The sequence below is a fragment of the Tetrao urogallus genome (genome assembly GCF_951394365.1).
Source record: "Tetrao urogallus genome assembly, chromosome: 14".
In the NCBI taxonomy this organism is placed as follows: Eukaryota; Metazoa; Chordata; class Aves; order Galliformes; family Phasianidae; genus Tetrao; species Tetrao urogallus.
In genome coordinates this window covers 9,078,914-9,102,971 of record NC_136827.1, presented here as the reverse complement: position 1 = coordinate 9,102,971, position 24,058 = coordinate 9,078,914, and positions in this window count along the sequence as shown.

The window sequence follows — 24,058 nt, the reverse complement described above, 5'->3', positions numbered from 1 at the left end:
TCTTATTGCAGAAAGAAGCTGGCCTGTTCCGCAATGTACTTGGGGTTATTTGCATTTTATGTCAGCAATAAAATACAGCAGATTTACAGGAAATCTGCCAACCTGTTTATTGGGCTTAAAATCTGACTTCCCCCTGCTGCTTTGTAATAAGCAATAAATGAACAAGCACTGTTCTCTGAACAGAGACTGTTCCATCTGATAATACCCAGGATGCTTCTCCATAGGGAGAGACTGAGGAAAGAGCCTGTTTGTTACCCAGATTAGATATATTTGTTATCCCTGCAGTGCAAGTTGGGCATGCAAATGAAATGAAAGTGATAAAAGAGGATGAGGGGAGACGTTTCTTATCCAAATGGAAGGAGAAAAAGGACTTCAGCCATCACTTGTAGTGACCGACTTGGCTGTTCATTTCTTGACTGCATTGTGTTGTGAAGTGCTGGTCATGTGAAAAGTGAGAGTGTGTCCCATGGAACTGAGCTGAGGCCACTGGTTGGACAAAAGTCTGAGAAGGTATGGTTGAAATCTGAGTTTGAGCTCAAACACTTGTATTGTGGAGACTGCTCTCAGGTGGAATTTACCTGGTAAACATGTGGAGTGCTGGCTAAAGTCACAGATGGAAGGTGGGTTGGTACTAAGGACAGTTTCGGTTTCCTCAGCCTGGGGAGTTTCTGTCGTGCTCACAATGACCAAGTCAAAACTGAGAGAATGATGGGTCTGTCATACTATAGAAACATAGATTCAAGTTGGAAGGGACCCTTAAAGATTATTCAGTCCAGCTCCCCTGCAATGATGGACACCCACAGCTCCATCCTGCAGACCTGCATTCTGTACTGCTTTGGCTCTTGATCATCCTTCCTGAGGCTCCATTGCCTCTTGCACTGCATTCATTGCACTGACTGAACCTTCTCCCACCTAATTTAAGCCGTCTAACAATTTGGAGTGAATTGTAATCCAGCCTTCTAGTTTCTCTCTGTGGTTAGTGAAGTAAAATGGGGAATGATACCTCAGAGGTACTTGGTTTGGACACCTAGTTTAATATCCCTCAACTTTCCATTTCTGAAAGCGAGGAAAGAAGATCTGTGTGCTGTGACAGGTCTTCCTGTTCACCCTTCCTTTTATTTATAGCCATTTTAGTGATGCTTGAATGGCTGCCACACAGGCACAGGAAAAGATGATTCCTTCTTCAAAGCAGAGATGGAGGGAGCCCAAGAATCTGCTTCCAAAATGCAGTGGAAGAACAGCCTCTTCCTCTCAGGTCTTGCTCCTTCCACCCATAACCAATGCAGCCCTATTTCTGTTCCCTCCATTCTACATCTCTCTGCTGTTTGCAGCTCAGCTTTTATCCGTGCCAGGTTTCAGGCACAGCTTTCTCTTTGCTCAGCTCACCTCTGCTGCTGCTGCTCTGAAAACAGGTGGACAAAAATGATTTTTCTCTGCGGAGCTAAATGTCTTTGTGGTTCAGTGAGCTCCTTAAGAGAAACACAAGGAGATATGAAGTTCTAGAATCAGTGAGATCATTACAGTTTAGTGGCTAAAACCTGCAGCTGGTAACGGCAGCTGTGGAGCACAAACAACAGTTGTTAAAAACAACATTGCAGTCCAGAGTCCCCCCAGAGGAGGATTGGATGTGACCTACATTAACTTGACCTTAGTTTCATTGAAAAACTTGTGGAAGAAGAAATAAGAGATTGAATAAAGCACTAAATATACAGAGTGTAAATAGGAAGGGACAACTCTGAAGTGGCAGAACCACCATTCAATCTATTTATCAAGGAACAGAAAAAATGCAATTGATTAAGGTTATCAGTAATAACAGAATAGCCAGGAAAAGAGCATCTAACCAGAAAAAGAAGGTATGTTAAGTGATAAGAGCCAAACAAATGACAGCAAAAAGAAAGTTGGTAATATTTATAAACTTGTTATAAACATTCTGAGCTGTCACTAAAAACCCAACTTTTTGGTAAATAACCTGTGTTCAACTGTTTGGTACAAAGATGGAAATGCAAAATAAAGCCAGTATGCATAGCATGTGCTTCTTACAGCACACACAGTGTTTGATAAGCCTGTGGTACCTTCTGGTAGATTTTGATGAGGTAAAGGCTCTGTTTATACTCACCAATTTCCAATACAGTGGTTACTTACCGGCATATTTACTTTAATTATACTGTCCTCAATCTGGCAGTGCAAAACAGAAGTAGGGGACATCATTCTCTGCATCACACATCCACTAAACATAATTTTAATGATTTACCTGCAGGTGAGATGTTCACTTCTTGGCATCCACCTGGAGTGGATGCTTCAGGTTCGTAGGCAGCACTCAGGAACAAAAGAGACACTTTGGACTTGATAATTCATCTCTCAGGGAAAGCCCAGTATCTAGTTATGGTTTTCGATGGTCATTTAGATTTTTGTTTTTCCTGATAGTAGACTCATAGTTGATTATGGGAAATAGTCTTTAATGGAAGCCGTTTGTGGGAGCTCAGAATTAATATTGGCATATCAATGTTTCCAAATCAGTTTTGGTTTTCCTTCATTGTCCAGTCATTCTGGAACATCATGGTGATTTCTTCACAGTTCAAAATTACATGCTCATATTTTTCAGTTCTGCTTTTATCACTAATGTACTCTCTGCTCTCTTCTTCTCCTGAAGTTTGAAATTAACCAGAAGGGCAATTGTTGAGGTTAGAGAGCAGAGCAGAGTCTGGTCTCAGCATTTCTGAGATATCAGCTTGAATGCCCTTATTTAGAGAAATGAGAACATGGTGAATAATTTAAACATAACATGCATCTGTGCACAAGTATTGTTTGTCTTTGGCCATTCAGCAACAAAGAGCAGAACCTGTTCCTGGCAGCGCTCGGATGTTATTGCAGCTTTGCTCCCAGATCTCCCCTTAGCCATTCTTGGAGCTACTTCTGCAGAGTTTGAGGAAAGGTTTATCTCACTTTAGCCTCTAAGGATGATAAACAAACCTCCTGCTGGCCTTCTCTCTCCCTTTTTAAAGATTTACTTTGCCAGCATATTGCGGTGATTGGGAAACTGTCATTAGATGCCTGTGCTTCCCCTGCAACAAGCTATTCCTCAAGCTGGTAAATCAACCTTCAGGTAGCTCCTGTCACCAAAGGCAGGTGGTAAGCATAAAATAAAACTTGGAGTTATATAAGCAAGCTAGTAACTAAATTAGCCTGAAAATCTGTCAGGCACAAATATACAAGTTTATATCTCAGAGTAACTAAAATGATTCTCTTCTAAAAGCTGCATGCTGTTTGTGTCAGGATGAGTGCAAGCAATGAGGTTCATTTGCACATATTGCATAAAAGGGAGCTCAGACTTAACCTGCAGTCTGAGTCAGGGGAATAAGCAACTGAACTAAAAATAGTTCAGTAAATCTGCAAAAGGTAGTCTGCAGCTGCTATCCAGCTGAATGGCAAGTCCAAATGAACGGGGCATTTTAATATCAACTGCTCTTACGATCTGCAAGAACTACCAAAAAATAAATGCAGCACTTCTCCAAGCATCACAACTTGATGTCCTGTCTTTCTACATCCTAGTGCTGAGCATCACATAAAGTCACAGTTATAAATCAGTGCAGATAACAACAAAACAATTGCTTTCATGAAATGTCTAATGTGTTGTTAGAACAGGATGTTCTGTGTTTATTCTAGCAAGAGACATCAGTGTGGTGTGTCCTCAGGAACATGAAACTGTACAGAAGAGAGGAGAAAATGAATTGAATTCTCTGTGCCTGCATCACAGAGGGACAAAGAATAAAGTGAAATGTGTAGAGATAATCAAGCCACTGAGAGATAGGAGAGTCCAGGCAGATAGGAGTCAGATACCAAATGAGCAACAAAATTAAGTCTCCAGCAATAAAGAGAATACATGAAATTGGACTGAAGAAGGGTGAGAGACAAATAAAAGTGTGAAGTGCACCCAGAAAACAAAACCAAGATTGAATCAGAGTGTGGATGTATACGCAGGTGTCTGTGTTTGCAAGCACAAATGTAGAACAGGAAACATACTGAAGATGGAAGGATGGAAAAATGACTGGAATAATAGTGTAAGTGGAGAAGGCTGTAAGAGGATAACTGGGTGGTGGGGGAATAGCAAATGAACAATTAAAGCAATTTAACTTCTTGTGACATAAGATGAGGAGCTCTAAAATTCAAAAACCTGAAGATATAGGGCAATACCTGGAAGATGTTTTGTCTTGAGGAGGCACAGATGGACTGTGAAACCTTCCTGGGATACTGCAACCTGGGGGCACGCTCTGGCCCTCACAGATCTAATACCTCAGCTATTCCTATTCGGTTTCATTCTCTCAGAAGGAGGCTACTGCAAGTTGAACAGGCCATTTGCAAGCATAACCAGTTGGTCTTCAAGGCTCCTTGATGGTTAACTTGAACCCACAAACTATTATGCTGGTATCCATGGATGCACTGTAGAAGACATTGACTATTCCATCTGAGGGGTATTGCCATGAGAAATTGAGCCTCTTGTCTTACATCCTGGGTTTGCAGTCAACCACTTGTGCCTGTGCTTGCTGAGCACATTGGAAGCAATTTTCCAGGCACCAGGGAGTGGAATAAAAGCACATTCAGAGTTCATTTATAGTGCAGTGCGGCAAGTTCTGGGTGAAACAAAACTATTATGGAAAGAGAAAGCAGTTCCCATTTTTAAAGCTTCTGTAGTATTTCTATTTTTTTTTCCCCTGATGCAACAGCAGCTGTGTGAGAAGTCTTGCAGGTCTCCTGAAAGCAGCTCTGAAGAGTCCTGCGTATTCTTTCTTTCATTTGTCACCTACTGACGAGCTTAGCCATTGGCCTGATAAAATCCTGTGTGACCAGGGAGCAAACCCTCCCTTGCTGAACAGATCAGAGTCCTGTATGCCCTTCAGCTCACTTGCAAGGATATTGCAAGCCATAAAGCTCCCAGACATCTGGGGCCTGGTGAGTGGTTGGGGTAAATTGAGGAAGACAGCGCAGGCCTTCAGGGATGGCCTTCTGCCTGACTGCTGCCTCTGTGACCAGATGACACCGTGCATCACTGCAAGCTGCTTGGTCTCTCTGGTCCCTTTGTAGACTGGTTGTGTGTAATGCAGCCTGAAAAGAGGCTGTGCCGCAATGGGATCTGTGCAAGAAATACAGTAGTAAGCAACTGCACTGATGTCTCTGCTTCTGTGAGCATGTTATCTTCAGGTTGGATGCCCTGTCAGGAGCTGCTCAGTATCAGCTTGGCCTAATTTGTCTGCTTAGCCTGTTGATACGGGTTAGAGAATGGATCTGATACATGACTCAACTCCTCAGGAACTGACAGACACAGTGGTTCCCCAACTCCCTGAATTATTTTCAGATGCCTTAGCAGTGTTTAAGCAGAATACAAATTGTGACACAGGAGATCTCTTCACAAAACACTACACTCAGCTTCTTCCTAGTCTACTATATATCGTGCCTCCACAAAATACCCTTTGAGACAGCGTAAATCATCCAGGGAAGCTTAGTCATGTGCCCATCTCTGATTCAGAAGAGCAGCCCGAACACCTGAATTAACACAGCCTGGTTGTCATCTTCCCCGAGTCTTTCCCTGTGCCAGATCTCTCTAAGCAGAAGTGACCCATGACTAAGAGAAGGACATGGACCTCTGTGCAGAAAATGAGGCTGTTCAGCAAAACATTTCCCTGTTCCCACTTCTGTGCTGCAGCTCACCACCACTTGGCAGCACAGGCTTCTGTGAGGCTGAGCTGTGAAAGAGGTCACTGGAAGGATCTAGGCTAAAAAAAAAAACACCAAGAAAAGGGAGAAAAAAACCTAAAATACCACTTTAGACTATTTTCAGCAAGGTGGTCTCCTAAGAAGGAACTTCCTGATGGGGTCAGGCATGCAGGAGAGGAGCTCTGACCCTGCTTGTTCCCAAGTGGAGCTTCCTGCACAAGTAGCACTTAGCCTGCAGTAATCCCATCTGCAGGACCTTTCTAGCACTGCATTGTTAATTAAATGACCTTCTGAAGAGCAACAGGATGTGGAAGGATGACTCATCGCTAGTCTTACTAATTACAGTTCAGACTGATCTGGATAATAAGTGCCCTGGTTCCCACAGTACTGGAAAATCCGTGTCACCTCAAGTCCATCCTCCTTGCTCCCTGGGTTTGCTCAGACAGGCAAGGTCCTGTCAAAGCAGAGCCATTAGTTTTCCTATAGCATGGCTTGCAGTGATGATGTCCCAGTCAGACTGCGTTTTGCTTTGTTATAGTTCATCCGTAGTTTCAATGCTTTATGGAATTCGTCTTTATTTCTATTCACGAAAAATGCCCTGAAAGAAAATCTATATCCTGCTTCCCATCCAGCAGATACTGAATTTCAATGGAGAGTGAAGTGATTCATGTCATCTCTACTGAGTATAAAACAGTGGGAATCTGTCTGACACAATATAATCGGACTGTATACCTTCAGTAAAATGTCCAAAGGGATTTCTTAAGCATCAGGTGTCCTTTGGCACCTCTACTGCTCAAGTATCTCTAATAATACTAGCAAAGAATCCTGCACTATTAGGCATAGAAACAATTTAGAAATTGGATGTCTGTTTCTGTGTGGGTACAAATCACTGGTTTTATTCATTTCTGCCACATAGTTCCAGCATTTTCTGATACTCTTTCAGCAACAGCACAACAGCAATAGAGAAAAAAGGAGACCCCAGCCCTATGCACTAAACAATACTGTGGTTTAAATCCGAGCTTACCTAATAGTGAAAAATGTAGACTAGGTAGATAATTAAGTCCTTGCAGCAGTTGGATAATTGTACTTGTCTCAAAAACAAAGCAAAAAAAATAAGCATGCATGATGAATGGCTCAGCGCAATGAATGCAAATACCAGGCTATTATGTATTGAAGTTAATAGCAACCAAATGTTAGTAAGATGGCTCGAAAAGAACAAGAGTAGGAATGTCTGATAGAGTTTAGATATTCATCAAACAAATGTGAGTCGTTAGGGGAAAGTGTCATGGAAGAAGAATGGGTGATATAATGCAGGGTGTAAGGTAAAAGTCATCATCAGCCTCTGATTTACTACACATGCAAAGCACACCCTCTCCCTTGGCAGTTGTAAAACAATATGTTTTGTCATTTTTCAAAGCTGCAATCTACAGCGCGTTTTGGGTGCAACCTGCACATTAAACAGGCCAGGCTGAATATCATCCCTATATAAATGGTGGCTGAAGTTTTCAGCCTGTGCCAAAAGCGATCAAGAATTCTGGCTCTGGGTGTGTAACAGTGAAAACCTTGGGAAAATGGTATTTACAGAATCACCTTCACAGTCCTTGCTTTGGCCTTTTTCCAGCATCACCTGTCCCTCTTCTCCAGCTCCACGCTGCCATGCTCTCCCACCTGCCTGTTATTTGCATTGAGGAGGATTTCTTGTCCCTCTCTGTGACCCAGGTTTATTCCCTGTTCTGTGCGTCATGGCAGATCATATTTTAAGGACAACTGAGAATTCCCTAATAGGATTAGGGAACAAAAGGTAATAAACATTGGTACTCAGTGGAGTGGAGATTTTAGGATTTTAATGGTAGTTTTGCAGATGGTTTTTGGTATCCTTGTGGTTTCTCAGCACCTTTACTCTTATAGGCTAGCTCAGATATGTGTAAGATACCTATAAGGGAATCTGCTCCATCCAGGTTCCAGTGTCCAGCTGGGATGCAGTGGAGCTAACAGCAGAGAATCCTAGCTGCTCTCCATGATGCTTTTGGGCTCCAACACTGGATGTTCTCCTTAGCTTTGCCTTCCAACACGCCTTAGTCATATCAACACTAGACCAGTCCTGGAAACTCAATTCCAACCCCAATGCTGTCCGCGGGCATGAAGAAGCTTTGCTGGGTATTTTCTTAGCGGTTTACAAAGCTGGCTTTGCTTTTTCATTGTTGGAATGAAAACTCCAGCACTGCGTTGGAATACTCCAAAGGTCTAGAGTTTAGGAACAGATGCAGAAGCTCTGACGCTTATCTGAACTGACTTGAAATTGACTATTACTCATTTTCCTTCCCGCAAGCAATGAATTGATATGCCCTGTGAGGGGAGTAGGGGTGGGAAAATTATGTGGCCTGGTGAAAGTTTTCCTGAGGTCAAAAATTATTAAATTTCACTCGTTCTCATTCTTTGCCTCCCACTTGAAACTTTTTGAAGGAGGGCAGCTGGTGTCAGCCAGATCCTTTCAGACGTGCATCGTGCTGTAACTAAGCAGCCATCCACTTCAATGGTGAGGGATGATAATTGCAGGTCCTGGGCTGCCGACTGACGTCAGCTCTTCAGAGGAGGATGCTGACTGCTTAATGAATAACAGTAGATACTGTTTAGCTTCTGCTTGGAGAGGAAAATTCAAAAATGACTTTTAGGGAGCAGTCAGCATCTATTATCTTCTTTTTGATGATTATAGATTATCGCTCCTTTAATTTGAGAGGGGGGAGGGAGGCCCTGTTAAGAGTTTGCTCCTGGAGCAGCAACTTCAAGCCTGATTATATGGCAAACAGAAAAAGGTGACAAGAGGATCTAATTACAGGATTTTTTCCAGGAGAAAATTAATTTCTATTACATGCTCAGCATGGCATGGATAGTCCCATACTGACTTCTTGCAGAGGCTCTTTATTTCCTTTAGCCTACTCTTCCTTCATGCTGCTTCTTTCCCTACATTTAAAGCCTTTGGAGTGTTGGGCTGCTCGGGCAGTCTGAGGGTAGGAAGTTGTTTCCTTTTTCTTAATAACATGGAGAGGCAGAATTGCCATGAGGCCTATTGCTGTGTATATTTCTTGCATCCTGCTGTTACACTTTACTATTGGAGGGCAGCCACCTGTTTAATGTAATGCACATGCAATCTGGAGCTAACCCAATTTTTGATAAATACCTGAAGCAGAGGAATTGGGCCTGTAGGATCATGAGGTGTCTTCTGAAGGCTGAAGCAATTAAATATGTGCTGTTTAAGCTCTTTGCTTGCTCTGGCATTGCACCATTCCTGTATTCTTGCCTTTGTTTCCACCACCAAGTCCCCTACAGAGAGGTCATAACAAAGCCAGCTGAAGTAGATCTCTCAGTCGGGAGTTGTCTTCATCTCAGTGGGCTGGATTCTGCCTCTTTTCTGTCTGCTTGTGACGTCTGTGAAGCACAGAGCATAGAAAATTAAGGAGCACACATCTCCCAAACCTGGGCTGTATTCATCATGATGTAGCTCTGCAGAACTCAGGTGTTATACCTGGGGATGAATTTGGTCTATTAACTTCTCCATAACGGCCAACTTCTAGCATGGATGTACTTGCTTTGGGGTCTTGGTGGAGAAATTCATTTAAATTGCATCCCTGAGAAAGGGGGAGGAGGACTAAAAAAGATTAAGAAAAAATAAAGTGTTGAAATAAGAGCTAATAAGCATTATGGAATTGAGCTTTGTTTTCATTACTGTAGTATGCAGCAAAATGCATTTCCCAGCGTTCCTCAAAGCATTCCAGTAATTTGTCTTAATTAGCATGATTTAGGTGGTTGTTTCTAGCCTTTGGAATTTAGCACAAGGTTAATGTACATAAATGCATGATGACATATAAAGAAAGTATAATTGCCTTTAGGATGAAGTGTTCTAGCAGCATAGAATAAGTAAAAAATTGGCTGGGTAGGTGGACTTCTACTGCCAAGACAAAATATAGTAATATGCTGTATTTCAGGTCTGCAGATATGCTATTCACAGGAGGTTCAGTGGCAGGAAAGAAGAGGTCAGAAGTCCTTCTTGAAATGCTTGTTCTTCTATACTTAAGTGAGAGCTGGTTTATTTTTAAGATTGTGGCTCTTAAAAACCTACTGTTTTGTGTCCAGTAGGTGTCTCAGTGTATGTAACTATGGAACTAGAAGGTTTAGTTCATACTTGCCTTTGAGAACAAAACTTGCCTGTCCTGGAAGGATGATGGTGAGGTGTAAAAACAGATGGACTTACCTGCTCGAGTCTTCAAGGGCTTTTGCTCTTCTTAAGCACAGAGCTGTTGCTTTCTTTCTGCCCTGACAATTACATGCACATTGCATGCAATTGTCCCTTTCCTTTTGCACTGGCACAGCTCTAGAAGCGCTTTTCTCTGAAATCCATCCTCTGCCCTTGAAGTTCTCTGGTCTCCATTCAGAGGGATCTCAGCTTTTGTTCACACCCCTCAGCTTGGGGCTGGCAGATCCCTCCTTGCCCTCTCTTCCCCAGCAGCATCTGGAGGGTGCTAGAGATTTATGAGCTTTGCTTTTATTATTTTTATTATTTATGATCTCTGTTTTCCTTTGTAATGCACTGGGGTGGGACTGACTGTAGCCTTTCAAAAGGAAGTCTCAGAGCAAAGAGCTCTGTTCTTTGGATTGCTTTGTCCTCCTCTTTCATTTTGACTTTCTCATTTTAAACAGTAGTACATGTTCATATGTCCCCACCCATACACTGCACAAACATAGCTGCTCAGTGTTGTACAAACAAAAAGCCAAAGGGAGTGACAAACCACTCGATCTTACATGCCCAAAGCAAGGTGCCCACACTGTTGGAAGAAGATCTCCAGCAAACGTTGGGATTATTGCAGTCATGCTAAAATTTCTCAGCTGCCTGCCTTTGGGACATATGTAATAATTTCAAGCCATCAGTCTTCTCACTGATGGGTCCCCACAGTCCTCTGACCAGCTTCTGGTTTGCAATGGCATGGATGGTTTTCCCATTCTCCTTCAAGGAGTGACCGTGTAGCATGTCTTTGTTTCCATGAGAAACACCTGCTCTGTTACCATAGCTCCTCCAGCTCCAAGATAGCACAAAGCAGTGTCAGCACACACAGACTCATACAGCAGTGGGTGAGAAACAGCAGCGTTGTCCTCCATTGCAAGTGGCTCCAAAGTTTCCATGGAAACATTTGTTGTTCCATTGCATCATTTATTTATTTGTTTATTTGTTTATTTCTGAGTCCATTTTTTGTTCTGATCCTTTGGATTCTACTTCCTGGATGCTGAGAGCTGTATTAATGGCTTACACAGCAAAGCTACCCTAAGGAATTTACCCAGTGTCGCAGTCCCTTTGATGAGACACCAGTGGTCATTTTTCCCCCTCGAGTTCTGGTGCAGCTATTCAAGGAGTGTCGCAGCAGCATCTCATTTGTATGGATAGAATTCTGTTACACAGATAAAGTGATAATCCCCCATTACTAGAAGCTAATTAATTTAATTCTTGAGCGTTCTCTGAGATACTGAATGGAAATAAAAGGACTGAGATTGATAGAGAAGAACGGAAAAAAAGAATGTTAGGATCTATCAGATGTTTCTCTCTGAGTCTGCTTTGAAGGAGATTGTGTGCTCTTTGCAGGGCCACATCATATTCAGAATGCCAAGGTAACACCTGAGGAACAGTTAATGTTATTTGGAAAGTCTTTGTCATGTAAGAGAGGAAGAGGAAAGGAATTAGGGAGGAATATGGGCATGCCAGTAATGTCACAACTATATATTTATTGCTATTTTCTCCAGCAGTTTTGTTTAGCACAAGTGAACATTCATGACTATGAATATGTGCGACTATGAATATGTGCCCATATCTGCACATACTATACATTAACCGTTCCATACTCATAGCACGCAGCTGGCAGAGGTGCAGGACTGGTTTTACCAAGGGCAGACATATCTTTGTAGAATTGAGTGATACATGTGACAGAGCCCCATAGGTCAGCCAGAAAGAATCACACGTTCAGAGCATATTCCCACGAGGAGTAAAAGCAGCAAACCCATTTTTACAGAGGTGTTCCAGGAGCAGTATGCAGATCAATTCTTTGCAATCTAGGGGAAGAAAAAAAAAACTCTCAAGCCCTGTATTTATTGCTCTCTACTCAGTGGAACTGTAGGAGTAAAATGTCTAATCTTTTCTCCATCGCCTTGAATGGAGACTGAAAAGCACATCCTGTGAAGGACGTCTCCTCCAAAATCCTGCACCTTCTCTGTTGAAAGATCTGCAGTGTTAAGCAAAGGGAGATCTGATGTGAATACACTTGGCTTGATTCATGCAAATTGCTTCCACTGCTATTAATGAGCAAAGGCAGTGAGTGTGCATGCGCAGAACAGTGCAGAGAGAGGAATCCCCAGGCCTTGGTGCAGGTGCACATCCTCTGCAGCGGGTGGGTTAAGCATCCTGCACGGCTGTGTGCTGGGGAAGGCAGGCTGTGCTGGCATGGAAATGTCAGCCTGCAAGCAGGTGTTAACCTACTTCCACCAGGGAGGCTCAGAATAGCCCTGGTGTGCACTCCTGATCTCTCCTTGCATTCGTAAGCCGTAGCTGAAGAGAAGATTTATTTTCTGTGAGTCTGAAAGTGTGACTGAATACTCGTCGGGAGGGTTGTTTTGTGTTTTGAGGCTGCGGCTTCCCTGCTGTATTTCATGTTTACAGTTTATGATACACTGAATCCTTTGGTGCCTGGTTCTCAACTCTGCAATAGAAATGTCACGAAATCCACTGCAGTATGTGCTGTCTTGATTTTTCCAACCGCTTGCTAATGCTTTCAATAAGGTTTAAATCACAGCTCTCCTGGAGATTGCTTATTATGGAGCTCTGTCATCTGTGGCTGTGGGTTTTATCCCCTCCCACTAACTGCCATAATGTTGCCCTTTGGGTCCCACCAAAGCATGCACACTCAGCAAGCAGCATTAGCAAGTCAAGGTGATTTGGTTAATGTGTATTCCCTTGCCCATCTCCTCCAGATCCCTCATGAGCATACTGTATCACAGTTCACCGCTTTTTCTAGGCCAACATATCCTTTCAGTTGCTTATAATCTCTGTGGGCTTCAAGGGAAATAAGCATGTGGTAGCTCTGCATATTTCGATAGGAACTTCTCTATTTTGTTGGCTACCAAATACCTTTACAAAGTGAGCATCCTGGTAATGCAGTGGAAGACTTAGGGAAGACTTAGCGTTATTCCATTATATGAACAAGCAGTACTGACCTTCTTTTCCACACAGCAACAGAAAGTGCATCAAAATTAGAGAGAGGTATTGTAAGACAGAAGAGAACTGAAAGGCTCCAGATCTCTCCAGAGAACAGCCTAATAATCCTGATGAGGGCTCTCCCTGCTGCAATACCACCACAGAACCATTTAAGTATCCCTTCCAGCTCAAAGGTCATCTACTCCAACTCCCCTGCAATGAATAGGGACCCCCCATAGCTCAGCTGGGTTGCTTAGAGCCTGTTTCAGCCTGATCTTGGTTGTCTCCAAGAACAAGCATGCTATGGCTTCTCCACTGCTATTCCAGGGGTTATTTGCATGTATTTTTCCCTAGGTCAGACTTGGTTTAGATCCAGGGGCTCTATTTTGAAAGAGAAATATGGAAATCTACCTGGTAAGGGGAACAGAGGAATACTATGAGCTCCTGTTTTTTTGCCGGGAGTTTCTCCTCCTGCAGCAGTATGTCATTGGAATAATGAGGCAGCACGCTGCTTGACTGTGCAGTGGCCAGATCAGCAGGGATTTCAAGAGATAAGTAATTCTATTTGATTTTGAGTCCAGGAATGATAATTTACATTCTTTCCCACTTTAGAAAGAGAAAGGGAGTCTGAGCTATAATTAGGGTTGGGTTTTTTTTTTCCTGTCTGCTTTGGTCCTCTGTTCCTGTTATTGTCTGGAAACGGTGGCGGCAGCAGCCTTTAAAGCAGGGAGTCATGACAACTGACTCTTCCTAGAGTAATTTGGGTTGTTAGAAGGAAAAAAAGAAATATCCCTAAAACACAAGAGCCTGAAAAACGCAATTAGATGAGAAAACTGAAGCAGAAGTATGACAGCAAATGGCTGGGAACCACCCGTGAATTGGGAAGCTTATCTTTCTGCTCCGCTTCTGGGCTTGATCTTCCAGTGGTAAAGAACAAAAGTGAGCTGGAATCATTTATGTCAACTGAGGGTCTAATTTTATGTCTTCAGATAAATAAATGCCCACACAAACAGCTAATTAATTGCAGGAGGAGTGTCTTGCATAAGAACACTTTAATGACTTCAGAGGAAATGCTGCACTGAATTTCACAGGGTGAGATCTCCATCAATTAGCAGTTTTGAAGATGCTATCCTGAAGCAACATGTCCTTGTAGCACTGCACAGGAGCCCTCAGTGCCTGCCTTTATTGCAGGCTTGATTGGATGAATTTGAGCTTCCAATTGACAAAGTTACTCCCAGCAGTGAAACATTCGACCCAAATGTTAGATTGCAAACAAAGGAAGAGACACTTTGAGGCAAGCAGCCTTCTGAATAACTGCAATTTGGTTTCTGTTTACCATAGCAGGGAACATTTTATTAATCTCCATTCTTTCTTGTATCTTTCACACTAATTACCAAACTTTGTAGTTATCCCCAACCCTTCACAAGGGAAATTGTTATTTGTTGCACACGCTGACCAGGTGAATCCTTTTAAGCCCCACAAAGCAAAACAACCATATGGCTTAGCCAGCTCACAGGTGGTAAGAGACCCCAAACCCATCTATGGCTTTCAGGTAACCTCCTTCCAGCTAGATTCCACATGTTTCATGTCAGCATAGCACTAATGACTTTGTCTTGCAGGTGAGTACCAGAACTTTAAATATGAGCAGCCAGGGCTCCAAACTTGTGTTCACTTCCTAACAGATGTTGGATCACCTGCTGGTTATCATATCTGTGAACCGAATTTAAAAAGTCTTCTGCTCTTCCTCTGTGGCCCTCATTCTTTTGAAATTTCACTACCTGTCTGTTCAGTATGAAGAGTGTCATGCTGGAGACCCCAAGTGGAAAAAAGCTTTTGCAGTTTCCATGAACATCCAGTTTATAACCTACTAAAAGCAATCAGAAAAAATATTTTGAAAATGACTTTACCTTCAAGTAACTCCAGATGTAAAAGGCTGCATGTCAGGAGTGGAAAAATGAAAAATGAATAGAGTGAATTAATTTTTCTAATGAGCTTTGCAGCCACATTATGCACTTCAGCATCTTCAAACAACTAAACTACAGTGCTATGCAAGGGGACCCCAAGTGCCACCCTTTGACACGATGCTCCTAAAGGACCCTCCAAAGAGTTTTGTCTCCCCTTTAATTTCTTTCCTCTGCAAAGCAGAGAATATATTGTTTGGTCACTTCACCAACTGAAAAATGATGTGCAGTGTTAGTTGCAATGGTATTTTTGTAGCCCTCATTTATTCTGCTACCCAGACAGGAAAGGCAAAGCAGTAGCAGTTTATAGAGCAGAGAACATTTTTACTCGGTTCCTTTAAATCTTTTTAGCAGCCCTTGAGCAAAATGTTTATACTGTAAACAAAATTTAGTAAACAATTCAGAAGAGTTATTGTGACAACCTGTCTGTCCCTGCTGAACTGTTGTATTTCTATCCCATTCATTCCTCACACCTACTGCTGCTGACCATCTAGCCCATATTTACCTGTAGTACTCTCTGCAGTCTTAAAATATTTCATGATGATTTACATCTGTTTCTCCTCTATTGTCTTTGGCTGCTGGATTTTTCTTTTTGTAAAGGAGATGAAAAAAATGCTAACTGATTTCTCACTGCTCATGACTAAGAAGTGGGTTAGTGACATGAATAAGCCCTGTACATTTGACTGTGACCAGGTAAAGCCATGAGTAAGAGATGCACATTCCTCCCCAGAGCTCTTCAGCCTCCAGTTGTCAACCCTGCTGAGCTGGTGAGTGTCACTCCTGTGCTTTCATCCTGCTTCTCCTGATCTTCAGTGCTCCTGCTTCCCCATTCCGTGTGTCACAGCCCTACTCAGACCTCACTGCTACTCAGTGTGGTCCTTCAGCGTGCAGGTCCTGCAAAGTCTAGAGGCTGTTAGGCTGATATTCAAGGAGAAGAGCAATGGTAAAAGAGAAGAGCATGCCACAGGATTACAGAAGTCAGGCTCTGTCACTGATACTCTCAAAGTGAAAATATTCACATGAACCTTCCACGCATCCAAACTGCTTTAATAATAAAAGAAACCCACTTCTTAGCCTGAGTATACTAGTAAATGGAAATCTGAGCTCTGTGGAATTAAACCTCCACCAGAAACCACCTCTGACACTAATCTTCAAGCAGAGACTTGCATCTGTTCTTTCTTTCAATGCGGTTTTCTTCAGCTGAGGTCAGCCATATAGAAGCAAAAGTTTTGTAGGCAGAAAATAGAGCAATTATCAGCAGTGTGAAATAGCAACTCTATTTTTGTAAGCCAGGGAAGTGTGGCTAATTGCAAGCGACTTCCCCCTTCATCATTGGCTCTTAAGCACCAGGATGGCACTTGGGAAACCAGGGTTCTCAGCTCACTTCAGTTCCAGACTTACTGGGTGAATTTGCACAAGTCAGCAGTGAGAGCTGAGGCAATGGGTCTTCAGTTTTTACCTCCAAGTAATGGAGTGAGGCAGAATCCTGGTCCCAGACACTCCAAGTACCAGGATCTCAGCACTGGAGGAAGCAGAGTCTAGAAAGCCTCTTTCTTCAGGCAAACAGTCCCTGGTTATTCCATGACAATTCCATTTCATATGGATTTCTCAAGACAATTCTGTGAAAAGTAGCACTTGGAGTCCTGGGATACTCTCTGCTGGGCAGACAGATTTATCCACTCCAAACATTTACCTCCTATAAAAACAAAAGAAACAAGCCTGCCATTCTGTCCAGTCTGTCCCATCTCTATCAGCTGGTTAAGTGGGCAGCTAATTTATTTTGTGTTACTTTCCATTACAAGTAGAGGATTGATGCCTGGAAGTATTTTAATGGCACTGTTGACCTTGATAATAAAACTGTCTATTCTAGTTTGCAGTGGTAATGACATCCAATACCTCCTAGTGCTAGTGGAGAGGCCCATCTTCCATTCTGCCTCCCTTCTTACATCAGTGCTATCTGCCCATCCATTAGCAGATATTTGAGGCTGTAGTGGTGCCCAGAACCATTTCCGCATTCTCTCCTGCAACTTGCTGGGTGCTCAACACCATATGACTCTGACAGCTGCGACTGCCACTAGCTGCTATCTCAGGCCTGTGCGTAATTTGGAGAACAATCTACATAATTCTAAAACCTAAAAATACCTCAGCACAAACGAAATGCATTAATATGTGCTGTTTTAACAGGCATGGAAATGGTTGCTGCTTTCCCTGTGCACTCTGAAACAGGGATTCTCAATGCTTCTTCTTCATCTGACAGGGCTGACATTTGTAAGGGATATTTAAGGACAGCAGAACAAGCGATAATTATCCTTAACATGCATCACAGGCATTTTGTCAAATGATTGGAGAAGCGCCTTCCAGAACAATTAGCTGTCTGAAATAGCTGAGCCCCTGTCCTTTACACGTTGACTAAAAAGGATGTGAAGTCTAAAGTTCAAGCAAGAAAATGCAGATCCCCACCTGGGGGCTCACCTGTCCACCCATTTCCATCCTCAGCCTGATAATGTTCACCCACCCCACTTTTCTCAGTTAATTATCATACATTTTTCGTGTCTCCTTGGTGGAGCATAGGAAATATCTGTGACCTTTTCACCTCCATGTACCAATTACCCTCACATGTCATGGCAGAACAATCTGTAACAATACAAGCTTCCCTGTGCTACCAAGGCAGCAGCTAATACTGTTTGGACCAGCACTAAAAATGCGTAAGCTAATTACATTCAGCAATGCTCTGGACACTTAACCCAGATAGATCTGCTGGAGGTCATGGTGACTTTAACACTTGCCCACCACAGCGATCATGGAACTGGCAATGAAAGGTTCTATCTGTATTCTGCAGTTGACTTCCCAGCACACTGCTTGGGTCCAGGAGTTTGCTTGCAGAAGCTACACTATGCGATTTTAGCCTTCAGACTTTCCTCCTTTGAAATCTAAAGGTCTGTAGAAGATACAGCCAAAGAATAGCAGCAAATCATATGAACTCCTGCTCTCTTTAAGTAAGCATCAAGATGCTAGTTACGCACATAGGCTGTAGGCTTCAGGTACTGAAGCTGCCTTGTACATACGCAGCAATTCTAAGAAGGAGAAGGTATGTGGGAAATTATCATTTTCAGGATCAGTGTATCAAACTGAAAATGATGAAGCAGACAAAGGACCAAACAAGAAGCAGAGTAAAAATGACATAGGTATTGCACCCCTTGCTGTGATGCCCTACGCATAGGCATGCAAGTGGACTTCTCTGACAAGGAGAGTCAAAAGCCTGATTGCTGAACTCACTGTAAATAGAGATACTCAACCAAAAATCTGGCCCAAGCTGTTCAATCCATTTAAGTGCATTTCAATGCTGGCTGTAACCTCCACTGGGCTGAGGCTTTCGTGAGGGGAGTCTTTGTTGTGATAGGACAGTAGTCAAGTGGTGTTGTCAATTGGAAGATGCCTAGACAGCTGCTGCTGAACACTGCAGGGGTATCCAAGTACATACATGGGCTTAATTATCCCTCTTTCCCCACACAAAGCCAAATACTTTCTTTGTGAATATATTTGCTTGGATAGGTTGCAGAATTTCTTAACAACGTTCATCAAGAATGTACTTCTGGCACCAAAACTGCCACAGGCATGCAGCCATGCAGTTTTCTCAACTTAGTGCTGCACTCACATCAAAACTCAAAGTGCTCCTTCTGCTGTGCTAGTGAAACTTTTAGGAGCACCAAAACTATATAATTGATTGCAGTGGAAGACAACAGGTCAAAATACTCATAAAGCCTTCTGAGATAGGAATCAGTTCATGTGTCAGAAGATTCCACCTCCATTTATTGATTGATTTGGGCTAAAGCTTGTCTCTTTTGCTTGAATCAGACAGAGCCCAGCAGAACAGGAACTCAGCTCAGGGTGTTCCCACAAATAAACAAACAGAACAACAACAAACAACATTTTGCTGTCATGCAGTGTGCCAAAAAATTGTAACAATTTAAACCAGGACAAACTGTTTACCTTTTTCTCAGAGGCAGTGGACTAGTATTTTACTAAGAATAGCAGCTACTTGGCTTAGGACAAAAGCATATTAATCTTGTTTGATTGGCACTCCCTACCTTTCTTTATCCCCTGCTTCCTTAGAACTCATTTGGAAGAATCAGGACTTTGTTCCCCCTGGTGACAGAACATGTTGTTGTTGAGTGTGCTTGTATATAATGGAGACAACTGGAACTGATGTCAAACTGAGCCAGTCTAGGAAACAGGGAAATTGACTTCTCCTGGATTAATCTACTTCATTCTTTATCCTAATACTTTTCATTTCCTGGTTCTCAAATCAATGTTTTCTCCTTCCATCTTTAGAAGCCATAGGTAACTCTATGGAAGTCAGCTGATTTACAAAGATGTCAAAGAGCTGTACAGAAACAATCTCACATTTTAGCGATTGCCCTTCATGCCCTTGATTTGTTTGCTACGCTCTTCTGCCTGTGGTGCATGACTTGCAATCCTTTTGTACCATCACTGAGAGTCACAGCAGTTGATGAAGTTGTGCTTTATTACAAGCATTTGTTTTCTTTCTTTCTAAGATGGCCAGGCTGATTCTCATCCCACTTGCACCAGTTTTACAGTGCTTTATGACAGTGATCACAACAATTTCTTCTCATTTTAGTTTGACATAAGATACTGACCAGCTGTAATACTAAAATGGGATGGAAAGTACCTCAATAATAGCAGAGTGGCAAAACCTCTGGCTACAGCAGACGAAAATAAGCCCAGATGCAGCAACCACAAACAATAAAGGAAAAAATAACAACATACCTTTGGAAGGCCTCAGGTAGGCAGGGATCTCCAGCAAAAGATACCCTCACCTCCCCCTGCCAACCCTTAAATGACGCCTAGGAAAGGGTGGATCCTGGCTCCACCTCTTCTGGTCACTCAGCTGCATTGCATGCACCTGAGCTCCACTGGGTTGGCCCTGCCTTCCCAGCAGGTGCTCAATCTCTGCTTCAGGCCGTGACTTGGCATTTCTGCTATGCCAGTAGAATACCATTGACACAACTACATTGGTGGCCTGAAAAGTGTTTGACTTGGTATGTTTAAGATGAAGTTGAATGTGTTCTCCTCCTGTTTTTTTCCCTTTATACAGAACTGCCTGGGATGAAAGAGTCCACGCCAACAATTCTTTCAGTCTTTCCCAGTTTCACATGGACAAAGCAAACTGGCACATCCTAAAAGAAGATAAGACCAATGGGTCTCACACAGACTTGCTGTGCAGGCACTATTGATCTGAGCATTTGCAGCACATCTGATGTACTGAGGGTGGAGTGAACTCTGTGGATGTGCACATTATTTTTAAAAGCAGTAATGGACCATCTAAAACAGTAGGGTTGGGATGCCTTGTTCTACCCCTTACAAGAAATATGGATGTATTTGTATTTTTACTGTGCTTCTGTTTCAGATCAGGAATGCTGGATGCCAGTTTCCCAGCTCCAGCAGTGATGGCAGAAGGTGTATTTGTTGCACAGTCTTTGTCAGGGTCAGGCAGCGGTGAGGCTAATTGTACACCTCTTGGCTACCCTTTGGTTCTCAAAATAAATAAATAAAGCTACCAATTCAGAAGGGTTATAAAAAGAAACCTGCGGTGTGACTTTAAAATCCAGAGAAAATAACTGTGGGAACGTGGATGCATGCTTGGGCTGTGTGCTTTCAACCCCACTTAAAAGAGAATTGGTCCTAAGCTGTTGCTTTGCTGTGCTCGTTACAGCTCAGCGCTCTCCCCAGGCGTGTGTATTCATTCAGAGCACAAACAGCTGTCAGTCCAAGCTCGCCAAGATTTCCTGTGTGGAGTAATACTTCTGCAGTTATTCCAAGGTGCTTTTCCCAGGGGTAAACATTACATCTCAAATCAGGAGTAAATACAAAGGAAGAGGAGAATGTCAGAATGTGATTTTGCCTTGGAAGGGAATGACTTCAAAGCTTTCTCATGCATTGTCTAAAGGAATTATCTTTTTTTTTTTTCTCTCTAATTTTGCCCCTGGAAAAGAATGAGAAGGCTAGGAGGCATATATTCAAATAAAAAAGTTTTCTGTAAGTACAGACACTATTAAAAATGGCCTTGTGTTTTGTCAGTTGGTGGGCACAGACCACAGTATACTGAAGACCATTCAAGAAGATTAACATATGCTCCCTGGAAAACTGCACTTCTCTTTAATCTTCCTTATTAAAATTCTTTCCTGTCTCAGAAACCATCTATGAATCAAGCAAACAAGGCAGCACTTGGCTCAGTCCTGCAGCTTCTTCCTGCCACATGCCCAGCTGTCACATTGCTGAGCAACCAGCTCAGTTGATGCAAACAGGAGAAGGACGTTACCCAACTGTCAGGTGGTTATTCCAGGCAATATGGGCTTCAGGCTAAATACGCCAAACACTTGAACAGGCGATTAACTCACAGCTTTTCCTGAAGTGCAACTTCAGAGCTGAAGAGCACGGCTGAATAAGAGTGGACATGTGTTGCAAGTTAAGAACGTGACTGAGTGAAGAATTTCTGCTCGGTCCCACGACACTGAGATTAGCAGGAGTTCAGCCAGTGGTTCCCCTGGGAGGTGGACTGGATTCTTTGGGCCAAGGTCAGAAAGCATAATAGGGTGGACAGTGCTGTTTTGCAAGGAGATGCAAAGATGGTAAGATTTGATAGAGTACCTCAGACAAAGAACTCATAAAGAATGAGGACAAATGTACATTTGTGCTGAGCTCTAACAAAAGTCTATTGAATAGTTGTTCAATCTAGTGGTGTTTTGATTATTTCCATTGTCTCTTGTTTCCTCTATGTGGTTGTGATGCATCCAGGAAAAAATCACGAACATTTGCATTGAGAGTTATCCAGAGTTTCCATTTAAAATGATCTACTTTGTTACAGTAATTAGCCTTGTAAGTGGAACAAAGCACACAACACTGACAATAGTTGCTAGTGATCACTTCACTTCCCAATCAGGCTGCTCCTTCAAGCATTCTAATTTATTTCACTAATGATTATAGGGCAGAGGCTGCACTAATTTACACCTCTAGGAAATCCAGGGAAATGAAGCACAAGATCTTACCCAACATGTCTAATCCTAAAGTATTCAGAATCACGGGAGGGCCCGATCCTAAAAATTTATGCCTGGTATTCAAGGACTTGTTTGTAAAAGACTTATTTTCTATAGGTTTATTGACTTCAGTTTCAAATTCATTATCTTCTATCAATTGCTATGAAGTAGGTGTAGCTCTTTGGTACAGAAGTATTTTTTGAACAGTTCCCCACGTGCCAACCATGCTTCGCAAATTCAGTGAGGATGGATGCTTCTGAGCCCCTCTCAGAATGGCACTGACGTGCCTTGAAGTCTCCGAGCTTTCCTTAAGAACAAATAATCTTCAGGTTCATTCTGCCCATTTAAATCAAAGCATCCAATCATCTCAGAGAGAAAACTAAACTAGTTTTCTGGAGAAGGATGATAATAAGGGAGTCTGGTAGGGGGTTCGAATTGCTAATCCTGTGACAGAAATCTGTGTTTTTTATTAAAATATAGGTTCTATTATTGTTAGTTAGCCTCCACAATTAAAATCTCAACTGAGTATTAATATTCTCCACTTTTTCCACCTGTTAGGACTCTAAGCCACTTCATTAGTTCCTTCGGAGCTCCTTTTTCATCCTTGTACTAGCAATCCATTAGATAGAATTTATTTGTGATTTGTCTGCAAAAGGGCAACATAATCTGTGCAGGTACAACAATGTGGTGTCTGTCTAATCACACACGTGCATAGACAGGTGTATCTGGGGAGCACTGGGGAATGCCTCTTATCCACGTCCTTGGTGTGGTCCTTAACACTTTCAGTTTTCTCCAGTATGCCCTGAACTGAGATACCCACAGTAAGCTTGTATCCAGGTAGAGCAACCAAAGGGTTGACTCCTTCATTATTTGGCCAAACAAGTCCCTGAAGGGTCTGGTAGTGCTGCAGAACTTCTGACACACAGTGGAGCAGCTCATGTTGTGGATTTATGCTGATTGGTTCATTTGTGTCTGAGAGGCAGAAAAAAAAAAATTGGTTTGTGAGTTTGTGTCCAACAATCATTAGCAGTCTAATCATAGAATCATTAAGGTTGGAAAAGACCTCTAAGATCATCCAGTCCAACCGTTGACCCATCACCACCATGCCCACTAAACCATGTCCCTAACAGTCTAAGCTGCAAGAACAGACTTCATACCCAAATTCTGCTCTGCTGGGATGGACTTGGAGTAGCTCTACGTATAGCATATTCATCTGTCCTCCTCTCTTCAGTTTCTCTTTTGTCAGACAGGGATGGGATAAATGCTAATTCATCCAACAGGACAAAGATGCATTCATCAGTAGCTGCAAAATGCACGTTACTGAGAACATAAAATATATTTTATGTTACCAGAGGGTTAAAATGCTTGTGAGTAGCAGAGTCATTTATCTGCCAAACTCATCCTAGAGGCTTTGAAAAGAAAAAGGGGACAGATTTCCTGCAGTCACTGCTCAGGCCTGTGTCTGCCATGGCCAGCAGCAAGAGAATCCCACTGCAGCGAGCAGCAAGGGACTCCAGCTCTCCCTGTGCATAAAGCAAAGCTGCCCACAGTGCAGTGCCCGAGGATGACTGAGGAATTTAGCCCAGCAGTGCAGAGTTCAGCATTTCCTTCTGCTCACAGGTTCTGCAGAAAGGCAAAAAAACCAAGATCTCGATGAGACCAAAATATTAATTCTCTGTTATTGCATCAAGTTTGACTAACAGGACGCATGAATAAATCTGCAGTCTTAGTTTCTGCCAGCGCTAAGTTTCTATGGCAACAACAGCCCATCTCATCTTTAGGAATTTCATTAGCAAGGAGGGGAATGAAACAAAAAACCACCCCAAATCAAAAAAGATTTGTCAAATTAAGAGCAGCGTGTTCCTCCCCTCCTTTTTTTTTAGGGAATGTCCATTTGGATTTTTTATCTTTTGTAAAGGTGTTTTATCAAATTCTAATCATTGTCCTAGACAGAAACAAAACAAAAATAGCATTGCCTTTGTCCATCCAAATCAGAGGAGGAGGGATCATAAGCATGCAAACTGGAGATGTGCTGGAGGAGAAAACAGGGCCGTGTAGTGCACTCAGCATCCAGATGAGCCCTTTGTATACACACAGCTCAG